This window comes from Perissodus microlepis, chromosome 8 (genome assembly GCF_051167445.1).
Source record: "Perissodus microlepis isolate ML-2025 ecotype Zambia chromosome 8, ASM5116744v1, whole genome shotgun sequence".
In the NCBI taxonomy this organism is placed as follows: domain Eukaryota; kingdom Metazoa; phylum Chordata; class Actinopteri; order Cichliformes; family Cichlidae; genus Perissodus; species Perissodus microlepis.
This window is the reverse complement of record NC_140468.1, coordinates 25,810,828-25,825,689: the sequence shown is the minus strand read 5'-3', so window position 1 is coordinate 25,825,689 and position 14,862 is coordinate 25,810,828.

The following is a 14,862-nucleotide window of genomic DNA, read 5'->3' as shown; positions in this document are numbered from 1 at the left end:
AACTGGTGTTTAAAATGAAACACGTTTGCAGATTCATAAGTTCTGTAGTTGTAGCTAATGTGTCCTGTATGTTAAAACACTTCGCATACCTATTAGTATTCGAAGGGCATCTTCCTTCTGGGTCATCAAAGACTCTGGAGTGGATGTTTCAAGCTGCGCCCTGTTGGGTTAAGCTGTGATGAGCACCATTACTTTTCTACGTGAAGTCTGCTTTAATTGATTACATGCAGAGGATACAGGATGTTTACCTTCTCGAAAAATCATCACGATTATCAGCACACTGGATATGTTCGGACGAAATATGAATCCATAAGTAACCTGTATGAAAGTTACTATTTATTAACCCTTTAATCTAAATGATGTAAATCCTGATGGTTTTGTGAAAACTCTCGTTTTTGTCTTTGCCCTTTCGTTTATTAGGAAAGATGCGATTGCCACAACTAACCACAAGGTGGCAACACTGCACTTACTAGTCAGAGGCCTGTTCCAAGAAGCTTCTGATTTTGTCTTTATGTTTACTCGATGCTCCACACTTTGTGTATTCCTGAGCAAAAATCTGACGTCCTGCCATCTGAACAGACTGCAGGTCTGATATGAGAAATTCCAAACGTCACTACTGTACTGGTTTCTTGGAAGTGGTCTTTCTGTGTGTCCTCTGTTTGTGGGATATGATCAAACCTCACAGACTGAACGTGAACCATCGTGCTGCTGTTTGACAGGATGTGAGGCCAGCAGAGGAAATGAGTGTGTGCTCTGTTCATTATTCTCATGTGGGATGTGGAACAGGATTAGCAGCAAAATGACATCAAACACCGCCTCTGACGTCTTTTATCCTATGTAGGTGCATTTTATGCTGGGCCACCTTCAAGCACAGTGTGTGTGTAGGCGTGTTTAGGTGTGAGTTTGTGTGTACGTGTATGAATAAATATGCATGTGTGTGACCAATTGTGAGTCACTCAGACTGTCCAGCTAAACTAAGGAGTTTCGCTTCTTATGACAGAGCAAAAAGAACTGCAGAAGCCAGACTTTCCATTTCAGAATCACATGAACCGCCTGGTCCCTGATATGATGGAGCTGCTGGCTACATCCACTTGGGTGGCTGGACACTGGGATACATAAACCAGGAATGTTTCCTTCAACTGCATCTTTATATCAGCAGGAGGATGAAAGTGAGTCTGTTACAGTAAAAAATCCCTAATGTTGCTGATCAGTTACTATTTGTTTCTGGTTATCAAGAAGGGATCAGAGTGGAAAGACAAAGAACATTCATATTTACACATTAATCTAATACATACTAATTAACATTCATTTATCTGACAGACTTGCAAGCTTCAGAGAAAGTCTACTTTGCATTTAGAGGTTTGATCAGCTCAGGAATCGGCAACCTGCGCTCCGGAGCCGCATGCGGCTCTTTTTTGTCCTTATACTGCGGCTCCGGGTGGTTTAGGAAAATAAATTAGAAGTATTTAGCTGAAGTGTATTTTATTTGTGTTTAGTTCTTTTTTTAACTTGTAGTTCTAAATTGGAAGATTATTGTGATATTGAAATATAAAAATAAAATTGTATTTTTTTATTTTTCATCGCTCAAAATAAGCATCACGCTCGCGGAAGCCGGTGTACCCACCAAAACGCCGTGCATTTATCAAGACTTTCAACCCCAGGTAGGCCAATTATGGATCTTCGGATCCACATTATGTCAGCAGCTGTTCTCCACCGTGAACTAAGTTAAAAACAAACACCGCTCACGCCTCATAGATGACAGCTTACAATCCTGCGTAAAGATGAAAGTGACTTCGTACAGCCCCGATTTGCAGACGCTGTGCGCAGAGGTTCAGGAGCAGAAGTCCCATTGTAAACATATCACTGCAGACCCGACGATGTTTGCATGAACATGCTTTTCAGCATCTCTTTATTGACCACTTTTCACACACGGTTGCTGTATGCATACAGCCCGACACGTACCAACAACAGCAGAGAGAGCACAGACTTTAAGGCGGCGAGGTGTGATTGCGGGTGCCGCTCAGGTGCGTCCGCCTCCCCTGCAGCAGCGCTGCAGACCACGCCCCGCCACACACATTAACCAGGTAAAATACATATTTAGGCAGAATTTTGCAAATATCTATTTTTCATTTTTTAGCAGCATAGAGCTTTTTTTCCAATTATTTTTTAAAAGTCAGGTCAAGGCTCCAAAAGCCCAAAGGCGATATAAGGGTGGCGGCTCAGAACAGTTTTTGTTTGCTACATGGATCATTTTAGTTCAGCTGGGTGTCTTTCCTTTTGTTATATTTCTTTAAGAGTTCAAAATGTGTTAATTACATAAATAAAGTGTAACTTTCTCATTAGCACTTCATGGATTTTATAAGCAACACACTTTAGTTGTTCACACAAAGCATAAAGGTAAAAAAAACCCAATATATACAGTGTTATCTTCATTTTAGACGTCAAAAAGTATTTTCGGCTCCCAGTGTTTTCTTTTGCGTGGAAACCAGGTCCAAATGGCTCTTTGGGTGTTAAAGGTTGCTGACACCTGGATCAGCTGGATTAGTTTCCCATAGGATGCATTGTTAAACAAACAAAGTTGACACAAATAGGAAGACGATTCGGGTAGAAGATTCTATCCACTTTAAAATAGAAAATTGCTGCATTACAGTGGTTGAAAAAAATTAAATGGATTATTTGTGATATTTGTGAGTTAAAGAACAAAAGTAAACACAGAGCAGAAATATGGGGAAAGGATCAGGGCCACAACAGGCAGTGAAAGTCCGGGTTTTTCCAGATTTTTGACAGTTCATCTGTGGCATGTCTCCTCAAATTGGCATCTTTATGCTACTACATACTGAGGTCGCTTCAGTCAATATAGTTATAAACTGTTGTCATTCATCAGACAGTAATACGTGTAGTTTTTTTTGGGGGGGGGGGGGGGGGGGGAATTCAACAATTTCTGGTCTCATGTGACACAAAAATGATTCCAAGTCATTCAATGTTAGATATACAGACTCTGGAAAGGTTTAGGTTGGCAATATTCTGAGTTGAGCCATCAAAATCAGTATCACACAGCTGGGAAGACTCTGGCAGTCTTTATGCAACCCATCACACACACTTTTGATGGCTTGCTCTCAATAATGAGAGATATATTTAAAAAAAAATGAAGATTTCCAGTTTCAGCTTATTGCTGCCATCATACAAGCAGCTCACAACTTGTCTTTGGTATTTTGCAGACAGAAGCTTCAGGTTTGTTACTGCAGCACTTGAATCTGTACAGAAGTGATACGCAATAACTGCATACACACGTCTCCACTTCATGCTTTATAAAAAGGTGTTACTTTGTGCTGCTGTTGCTGTTTTTGGAGCTTATTTTTTCAGATGACTACAAAAAAATCCTTTGAAGCAGTTTGAAAGGGCGCTCAGGCATTTCTATTACACTTTCTTAATTTTAGATATGAAACTGTTGTTGTAAACACAGTAGACCAGTAGAGGTCAGTAAAATCCTTAGATTAAATCATGTAAATGCTTGCAGCCAAGCAGGAATAATCAACACTCACTAATAAAGTTATATAGACTTCCACAGAAAATATCATACACAACTGTATGAATAAGGCACACGCTCGTCCTAAGGTCTTTTGGCACACCCCGATAACATCTGTGTTCATGTTAGCTTAAGCTCCAAGCATAAATACAGATTAATAAACCAGTGCGGGGGGATATGTAAACCTATGGTATGATTTTAAAGCTTTGTTGTGTTGCGTTGGCATCAGTTGGCTGTTTAAACTTACCTTGGTTCAGCTTCACATAAAGCCTTGTAAACAGGTACAGTAAAAAAACGCATTTATGAACTTGTTAAAATTCTTCTTTCATCATCTATAATTTGCCGGTCCCTCTTTCTTCCTTGTTTTATTGCTTTCAGATGTGTATCAGCATCAGTATGAGAGAGCCCTGCTGGATGAAATTCAGGAGAAATAACACTTTTGGTATTTGTCCTAAACGATCCATCGACACATCCTCATTCCTCTGAAATAAAGCTAAACTGAGTTCACAGACTGAAATGTGGCCAAGTGTCTGAAGAGCAAGTATGTTCACAATTGTGAGTCACTGTTTTTTTTTTATGTATTACCACGCGTGTTATCTTACTCATACAATATTAACAATGCAGGACTTTGCAGACATTCCTCATTTTCGTACTTTAGCTTTTAGATGACTTCTCTTGACACATGTCCAGGACGTCTGGTCCCGACTCCAAATCTCTGTGCTGATTCACGAGTGCATGGTCGTCTGTAAGCCTTAGTTGATGTAAAAAATGTATGCACACACACAGTCCAAGTGTCCAGACATCGTCATTAGCTATGGATAGATTCTCTTTTTATAATTAACAATTGAAATTAAAACAAGTATCAAGAAAGGATTTTTGTGTGTCTCTTGTAGTAAGCCTGCCACTTTTACCTGGATTGTATAAGATTACAAATGATTTAGTATTACACAATAAAAATTCAGCGTGTGTCTTTGAAACAGTCTTAGAGTCTGTATCTGAAATGTCAGTTTACAGTAGAACATTCTATTCCACTTTGGAATTGGTTTGGTATCTTCCAATCAGGCATTTAGCCACTGAAAGTCATCAGCTGTGCTGTTGGTCTCTTTAGAAACATTTTTAATGGAATTATCTTGGCAATAATGTCGTACTGTGTGGAACAGCTCATCCATGACGCTTGTGCTTTATTTTTAGTGAGTTAATGTCTGGTATTTTCATAGTTTGGTAGTGTATAGACATAGCTTTCTAACAACAGTTGAGAACTTAGCTCATACACCGGTGATTACTTCTTGTTCTGAAAAATAAATAAATAGTTAAAAATAATAATAATAACGTGGCAGTGCCACAATGCCAACAATGACGAGTGAAAATGTGGAGGCCAGAATCTTTTATATCCATATTCTATGTGTCCATGGGCCAATTGTGATGCGTTGGATAAATAAAGTCAAAACAATTGTAGTTTATTGTAAAGTAACTAAACAGAGCAAAGACGTGATTTATAGTAAAACTGTCCAACTGCCCACCCACTTTTTATTGGACAACAACTAAAGTTAGCCTGCCAATCAACAATGCAACACACAACTTTTCACTCAAGTGAGGCTAGCACAACACGACACCGAATCTACAGGGTCGGCCATTTATATGGATACACCGTAATAACATGGGAATGGTTGTTGATATTAAAGTCCTGTTTGTGGCACATTAGTATATGTGAGGGGGCAAACTCCTCAAGATGGGTGGTGACCATGGTGGCCATTTAGAAGTCGGCCATCTTGGATACAACTTTTGTTTTTTCAATAGGAAGAGGGCCATGTGACACATCAAACTTATTGGTAATGTCACAAGAAAAACAATGGTGTGCTTGGTTTCAACGTAACTTTATTCTTTCATGAGTTATTTACAAGTTTCTGACCACTTATAAAATGTGTTCAATGTGCTGCCCATTGTGTTGGATTGTCAATGCAACCCTCTTCTCCCACTCTTCACACACTGATAGCAACACCACAGGAGAAATGCCAGCACAGGCATCCAGTATCCGTAGTTTCAGGTGCTGCACATCTCGTGTCTTCACACCATAGACAATTGCATTCAGATGACCCCAAAGATAAAAGTCCAAGGGGGTCAGATCGGGAGACCTTGGGGGCCATTCAACTGGCCCACGACGACCAATCCACTTTCCAGGAAACTGTTCATCTAGGAATGCTTGGACCTGGCACCCATAATGTGGTGGTGCACCATCTTGCTGGAAAAACTCAGGGAACGTGCCAGCTTCAGTGCATAAAGAGGGAAACACATAATCATGTAGCAATTTCAAATATCCAGTGGCCTTGAGGTTTCCATTGATGAAGAATGGACCCACTATCGTTGTACCCCATATACCACACCAAACCATCACTTTTGTTGTTCCAACAGTCTTGGGGGGATCCATCCAATGTGGGTTAGTGTCAGACCAATAGCGGTGGTTTTCTTTATTAACTTCACCATTCACATAAAAGTTTGCCTCATCACTGAACAAAATCTTCTGCGTGAACTGAGGGTCCTGTTCCAATTTTTGTTTTGCCCATTCTGCAAATTCTGCACACCGATCTGGGTCATCCTCGTTGAGATGCTGCAGTAGCTGGAGTTTGTAAGGGTGCCATTTGTGAGTAGCTAATATCCGCCGAAGGGATGTTCGACTAATGCCACTCTCCAGTGACATGCGGCGAGTGCTACGCTGTGGGCTCTTGCTGAATGAAGCTAGGACAGCCACTGATGTTTCTTCATTAGTGACAGTTTTCTTGCGTCCACATTTTGGCAAATCCAACACTGAACCAGTTTCACGAAACTTAGCAAGCAGTTTGCTAACTGTAGCATGGGAGATGGGTGGTCTCGTAGGGTGTCTTGCATTGAAATCTGCTGCAATGACCTGGTTACTGCGTTCACCAGATATCAACACAATTTTGATGTTAACCTCTTCGACATGTTAATGGCTGTGAACAAAGAGAAACTTGTAAATAACTCATGAAAGAATAAAGTTACGTTGAAACCAAGCGCACCATTGTTTTTCTTGTGACATTACCAATAAGTTTGATGTGTCACATGGCTCTCTTCCTATTGAAAAAACAAAAGTTGTATCCAAGATGGCCGACTTCTAAATGGCCACCATGGTCACCACCCATCTTGAGGAGTTTGTCCTCTCACATATACTAATGTGCCACAAACAGGACTTTAATATCACCAACCATTCCCATGTTATTATGGTGTATCCATATAAATGGCCCACCCTGTATAACAAGAAAACAAATTGATTTAGGGGCCGTTTTTTAGTTTCCAAGCCTGAAATTGCAACAGTCATTCGTACTCCAACAGGTCCTTACGTGCAGAGCACACCATTTTGTTGCTTTGGTATTGAGGTTCAGACACTTTTGTGTTACTTTTGTACACTTGAAATCTTTTTAAGAATGTGTTGAGATTTTCTGGCAAATTGCTTTAGGTGGGACATAAAATTCTCAAAAGGGAAGGCACATACACAGTATAAAGGGTCAAATGTTCAGTAGACTGGAACATAAACAACTACATGGATTTCTAATGATCTAAATCAGATGATATGTATTTTTGACATTTTGATGTTTGGTTCTTCATTTCCTTTTTGTGCTACCAGGGGATGCTGTGTGTATAGCACAAAGCAAATTGAGTCACCATCCATAAAGTCATACTGGTTAGTGAACAGCCTTTGCTTTACTGTTGCAGGGCAGCTATGTAAGCAAGTGAAAAACAGTGTAAACCATTGTTGGGCAACAGCTGTACAACCTCTTCCATAAAACCCTTCAAGAACTGATTGACATCATGTGCTTTCTTCTTTCATAAAATTATCAATAAGAAAAGTTTCCTGAGATATGAATTAACCCACTCAGAATGTTCAGTGGTAAGCATGTCAAATAAAACCCACAGCATCATCGACAAAAGTACAGTGAAGAAAACAGTAGATCAGGGATGTCCAACTCCAGGCCTCGAGAGCCGGTGTCCTGCAGGTTTTAGAGATCACCCTGGGTCAACGCACCTGAATCAAATGATTAGTTCATTACCAGGCCTCTGGAGAACTTCAAGACATGTTGAGGAGGTCATTTAGCCATTTAAATCAGTTGTGTTGGATCAAGGAAACGTCTAAAACCTGCAGGACACCGGCACTTGAGAGTTCGACACCCCTGTAGTAGATTGTAACGTCAATATTTTAAGCAAATTTGCAACACAGGTCAAAAACACCATTGAAACACACATAGACGTGTTCTACTGAGATGACAGTTTGACCTCAAAATGTTAGATGCATTGCTTTGTTTGAATTTACACCAAATCTTATCTATCAGTCAAATCAGTGTGCATTTCTATGAGCAAGCAGAGTCTGGTATGCTATCAACCAGCCATACTTGCCAACATGTTACTGGAAAAGAGTGCTTTACAGTGCTGAAAATGTGACAACATTTTGCTTCTGAAATGAGTGAAAATATTGTCACTATCAAAATGCTCAATGTCAGCATTAATAAAACATGCATGCATGTCTTTTAAAAACAATAGTGATTTATTTCCTAGTTTAAAACATCCTGAACTAAATCGAACTAATTAAATGGAATAAGCTTTACATTATAAAGTCTCTGTCTTTAACAAGCTAAGTCACAGTCTATCTATTTAATGATAAATGCAGGTTTCTCAGCACTGTGAGACCCAGATGTGCTTCTTGGCATCGCCTCTGTGGTCTCTGAAAGATGTGCACCTGCATAGTTTGACATATGGTTGTCTTTCATTGGTTAGCTGTGCTTGTTGAGGCTAGAAAAGTACTCCAATAGTTCCTCAACCGAGATCAGTTTACCAAATTCTGTAATTCTGTAGACAGGTTTAAAAATAGCAGAGGAAAATGTATGTGTGGTCTTGCATTGTTAAAGGGCCAAAAATCAAAACCACCATCTCCGGAGGAAAGCACAAGCCATTAGCAGCCCTAACAACATGATCAGATTGCCAGCTACGGTGATAGGAATGATGTCCAGAACAAAGACCTAATGAAGTGGAATGATCAGCACACTGTGGTGGGGTTCACAGTGGAACACAGAGCCACTCGGCCTATACGGTGCTGACCATCCGCAAAATGCCTTTCTAGAGTGCAAAGACGTTAACACGTTCACACAAACCTGCGTGTGGGTGCTGAACCACTGCGCGAACATGTGCTAGATGATGTGTAAACCACATTAAAAGCATTGTCAATTACCACAGGAGGGGGCTGGAGTATAACACAACGACAGCTCCTTTTAACACACGTGCCCTCGCAAACCCTCACACACATCTGTGAGATAAACAGAAGTTTAATGCCTGTGCGCCTGACAATGACCTCATACACGGTTGAGGGGAAATGCCAGGCAAAGCCAGCTCCCTCAATAACAGTTCGACACACAGAGCTAAAAGAACTCATTGATTTCAATGGATGCAATTCCAATAACCAGACGTTGAACACCAGACCGCGCAGAGACCGCAAATAGACATCGAAAATAGGATTCATTTTGCATCCGTTCTCCCTCTCCGCACTCTGCTCTGCTCAGCTCACCAGCACACATTTCACATTTGAGTCATGTTGCGGGTTAGCTTTTGGACACTGATTCCAAGGCATTCTTGGCAAAGCTGGTTAACCGAGAAATGTGGCGCAAAGTCTAGTCCTGAGGATATGCCACAATTCATAAAGGCAAGCATCTGTTTCAGTAAAAGTCTGGTTCCTGGGGAGTTGCCAGTTGCTGCTCAAACCGCTCACGTTGCCAGGCTTGACGTTTTTAATGATCATGCCCTGACACTGGCAGGACTGAGAACAGCACCTGACACCTGATGCTGTTTGTGCATGAATGTGTTTGAGGAATCTGGCGAATACCTCAGCCTCTTGGGAATGCCAGTAATCCTGAATGCTTCTGAATGATGCTTTTCCTTCACGGTTTGGATGGAGCTTGATTCATTTGTTCACTTCATGTCAAGAGCAGCAGCATTAATCATACTTGACTCGGTTTGACTGAAAGAAAACTTTTTCTTTTAGTAAAATCTGAGGATGAACTATTCAGATATTTGGCTTTTGTACTCAATCTCTGGCAGTGTTTCCTTGTATTTATCAGTAATGAGGCAATGGTGCTTTTCTGAAAGCCTCATCAAACTTCACTGACAACACATTATTGTGCAGCACTCAAAGTACAAGTGGTCCTCCCAGCACTGTCCTTAGTTTACACATTTGGAACCCACTGCAGAGAAAGAAGTGCATGCTACTAGCCTGCTCACAAAAAAAAGGAGAGAACACCCAGTGACAGCATGTCATGCTATTTACACTGCAGAGGCATATGACACGTTGAGCGAGGCAGGGGTAAAGCACAGGCCAGAGAGTGTATGAGAAAGCTGATAACAAGCTGAGAGGAAGCCGATGCTGTTTATCTGGGCTTTCTACATAGCTATAATTGCCAGGCCGCGCGGTCAGTGAATTATACAAATAGCTTGAAACAATGCTGGTTACTTTGTTCCTCTAAGGGGAAGGAGGTGAGAGGTTTTATGGTCTACGGTGGCGGAGGGCAGAGTTGCCTTCTGCCAGTCAGGTCTGGCCTCTGAGCCATGTGGAGATTTGTCAAAAGGAACACTGATGACTTTTAAAGAGCTTCAGGCCACAACTGGATGGGTAATTTTCATACTTTTGCGATTTGGTTAGGGGCCAAAAGCAACATGCTGGAGGCTCACTCTCTCTGAAACAGGATATTAGGCTATTAATGGCTGTCAGGGGACCAGCAGAATGACATAAATGTGAGGCTTTTTTCGTACATATTACTGAAAACTAGCAGAAGTCTTTGCATCTATGACTCTCATTTAATATAGTGTGGTCAGGAACATCTTGTATAGATACCTGGAAAATGGCTCCAAATTTGGGTCATATTAAAGGTTGCAGGCTATCAAACTGCCTTTAAATGATTTGGTGACAAAGTAATTAGAAATCAAATATTAAAAACAAAAACAAAACAAACAGAATTAAAATTATTGTCCATTCTGTCATTAAAATATCCCATTAAATCTACATTCTACTTAAATATATGACAAATTAAGCAAATTAAACACTTGGTGGCACAAATTCTTCAACATCATTAACGCATGCAGAAGAAGAGGACATAACAGGATTACTTCAAGGGGAACTACTATTATTTATTTTCCTGTTTGAAATTCATATTTTAGTATTGGACTAAACTAAAGCAGCTTAGCATGATTCACAGTTCAAAATAGCTTTTATTTATATCATAGTCAGCCTTAGTACTGCCCCTCAGTTTAAAAACTTGCTTTTAAAACAGCTTTCTTCTGATTTGCTGCCCCTCTCAAGTTTGAGTAACTTGTTGCAGAGTAGCCATGCCCTACAGGATACCATATTGTCTATTTACTCTAAATGGGAGTTTAATTTACAAAATGATTGTGTTCTAATCAATAAGACTTGAAGGAGTGTTTACTGAGGCCATAAAAGTGAGCAATATGTTTTATTTTTCATCGACTATTACACAATCACTTCTTTTTGCAACCAGGGAAGATGTTACCTGCTGGTCATTATAAAAAACGCAGGTCTAAGTCAATTTTTACTTTGACTGCAGGAGCCATTCTATAATGGCGAGACACAGTATTAAAAAAGGTAATAAACCAACTAAATCTTAATTTCCATGCAGCTCACAAAGCTTCATGGCTCAGTTCGGTTTTAACTGAAATGTTTCATTCTTCATGGTGATTAGCACTGTTGCCTCACAGCAAGAAGATCCTTTCTGTGTGGAGTCTGCGTGTTCTCCCCATGTTTGTGTGGGTTCTCTCCAGGCTTCCTCCCACAGTCCAGAGACATGCAGTTAGCAGGGTTAGGTTAATGGATAATTCTAAGTTGCCCATAGGTGCGAATGGGTGTCTGTCTCTATTTGTTAGCCCTGCGACAGACTGGTGACCTATCCAGGGTGTACCCAGCCTCTTGCCCTATGATAGCTGGTATAGACTCCAGCCCCCCGCCTGAGGGACAAGGATAAGCGGAGGAGAATGGATGAATGTTTCATTCTTCATTTGTTTTTGACTGACTGTTCACAACCAAACGGCAGATACAAACTAACTGATAGAAGTAGTGGAGCATTTAGCATTTAGCATCTAAAGAGCCAAATGTCTCCTGCAGGAGTTGGAGGCAAAAGCAGAGCAGTAAGAATGGGAATGCTGGACAAAATTAAAGCAAGTTAGCTTATAGTGTTACCGACTACTGTTCAACAGCATGAGGTAGATTCCAGGGACCACTCTGTAATACTATAAGAACTTTATTTATGAATTGCCTTGTCTTCTTTGTCTGCTATTAAATTGCATGAAATTATGTTCTGGAATAGCAATAATGTAATAGCCCCTATTTCTATTTCCAAACAAAGGCCCACTGGGTTTTAGCCCCGCGGTGACACCTTACCTGGGCTTCATAACAGTGTCTGGCAGTGGTGTTAACCTCCGCGATGAGGCTTGGCCTGGCTCTGTGTGGAGCACTCTTCCTAATAACTGTGTAATCAAGCCCCAATTAGGAGCCAATTAGAGGCAGGGCTTCACCTATGAGGTCAGCATTATTCCTAGATGCTCGCCTGCTTATTCTTTTATAAATAATTTCTGTGCTTATAACAACAACGTGCTTGAGCAACAATGAAAAGGGTTTTTTTTCTCCAGTTGAACTAAAACACAGAGGTATCGCTGGCAGGAGAAGAACACTAGTTAATGGTGATCCAACATGTCCAACAGCACTCTTGGAGCCACAGATGTGTTATAAATCAGACAGACTATGTATAGACTGAGATTTGAAGTTCTTGAAACAGTTTGGGTTTCTTGTTATGTCATACAGCAGCCACAAATCAGCTCTGAGGCCACCAAGGCATACAGTAGTAAGTTTTTCTAACAGCCTAACAGAAAGGCTCCGGTGTTGATGAAAAGACATGACATGACATTAAAAGGCACTGTCTGGCATGGCTGGTGAGTGTCCTTTACCTCACAGATTCCTGTGATACAGCTAAAGTAAATTTGGGCCTTGTTGTATATGCCTTACAGAAGTATACTGTTTATTTAACACCGCCAGCGTGCTGAGTTATGACGAGTAATGATTACTCAAATGCCTAGTGTTTGGCCTATTGTACCAGGAGTGCCTCCAAACAGCCCCACTGGTGTTTATTTGAATTTTCCATTTTATATTGCTACGTGTCATTAGGCTGTTTAGAGTTTACTCTGAGTGATGGATCATTTCCTTCATCTCTCTCCACTCACCAAAAAACCTGTTGGATGGTGCTCACTGGTCCTAAAGGTGCAGATCTGTATATGCGTATGTGTGGAAATAATGGTGCCCAGAGTGCATTGCAGATGTCTTATTTCATTAGACAACACCTATGCAATCAGTGCTGTGACTAGCTGGGAAAAAAAGACAGAGGATGAACTTAAAGCATCTCGCTCCCAACTGTTAAATGTATTTCCACAGCAGCACGGCGGTATATTGGGTTTAATGTTCCTCTAAGATGTTCGTGTCACTTGAAGTAGTTTACAAAGCAAGTGCAATGTCAAAATCTGAATCACTGTTAACATTGTGGCTAATGCCAGATTCTGCTGGGTATAGTGGACAGGTACTAAAATAAAAAGAAGATCCAACAACTTTTCCTAAAACACAGTGAAACATTGAGCTGCTTATTCTCCTTCTGTCTACTAATTACTTTACAGTATAATAATATAGTATATAACTGAATGGGAACTGGTTTAAGTCTGACAGTGGAGTCTGCGTTAGGATAAAACCGACATATGAGAACCCTTTGATTAGGTTTATCCACCAGAACTACCTGGTCAGTGTTAGAAAGCTCAGCTGTCTAATCTATGTGAACCCTTAAAAAGATAACAGGTCTCTTCAACTCCTGAACTCTGCTTGATTCAGATTACAGTAGTCCCTTTTTTATGCTGGGTCTTGGTCCCCTCGGTCTAAAACAACCTATGTTAGTTCAACTACCTTTAAGAACAACATCCTTTATTACCAACTGTCTTCTGATTGGCTAACCTTTATAAACAGGTGGTATGGACAGTAGATCTGTGCTTATGTTGACCATATTAGTGTCAACATAGGAAATGACATCATACAGGGCCAAGAGTAGAAAAAACTGTTTCAAGTCTGAGCTTTTGACTCGCAGTAATTACTTGCACATACACCGACCTCAGTATTTGGAAATCATGATTTATATGAACAGTCACCATTCTAATAGTGTAAACATAAAATAAGGAAAAATAGTGCAGACATCCTTAACAAAATATGCTCTAAGACATGAGTGCTGTTTTCCTGACTTAGTAGTGAGATAATAACAGACAGTAGCCTTGCCTTGCTGTTTTGAACAAAAGCCATCACAGTGTTGCAAAGTAGCTGCTCCTAGTATTGTCATCTCCATTTCCAGAATACTCTCCACACTCGCTTCCTGTTTCTTATTCTCATTTTCAGTTTCTCTGTATTTTTACCACATTTCTATATCTTCTTCCTTCAAGTTTTTTCTTCTGCTCCTGCAGTTCCTTCATGTCCCTCTCTAACAAGTGGCAGCGAGAGAAAAAGGTGGAGTTTTTGCTCCACAGAGCTGTGTTTACTAGTCCTTTTCTCTCTGGAGGTCTTTGGCTTCTTTGCCTGACAGCTGTTTCTTGGTGTTGGTGAACTTCAAAGAGACACCCATTCCCCTTCTGCAGTTTCTGGATTTCATCGTCTCTGAGGCTGATCTCCTCTTTAGGCTGGTTCACCTCCTGCTGCCATTGGTTCCACATCATTGACATAATCTGGTTTTCTAAAGAGGCATCATCCTTGACATAATTGAACTTGGGATTTCTCTGCCTCTGGGTCCCCAAGAGTTGTGGCAGCTTGTCTGTAGAGGCTCTCTTCTCTCTCTTTTTCCTTCAGCATTCCGAGTTCAGTTTCAAGCCCAGAGATTGTGGCATAGTTCTGAAAACAGCATTGCAAATGTTGTCACAGAAGAACCTGTACTTGCTGAATGTCTTGCACATCCTGAGGTCTCTGGACACCATACTGCTTTGAGAAGATTCCAGTATGGGGATAGCTTTAGACATCACTTTTAAAGTAAGATTTTAAAGATGTGTCTTTTGATTATGTTTCCTGGAGGACTGAGTCTGCCTATTCATTGCTTAGGAACAGGTATACAGCCCCTTCAACTTTAGTGCTGTTCTTACTGAGTTACCAAGAGTGGAGTGGGTCAGGTCATGTGCTGGGGTGCTGATTTTTAGTACTGTGTGAGGTGTAATTAAAATGTTCATGGAACAGTAGTTGGGAATAGTAACTTACCATATTAGCG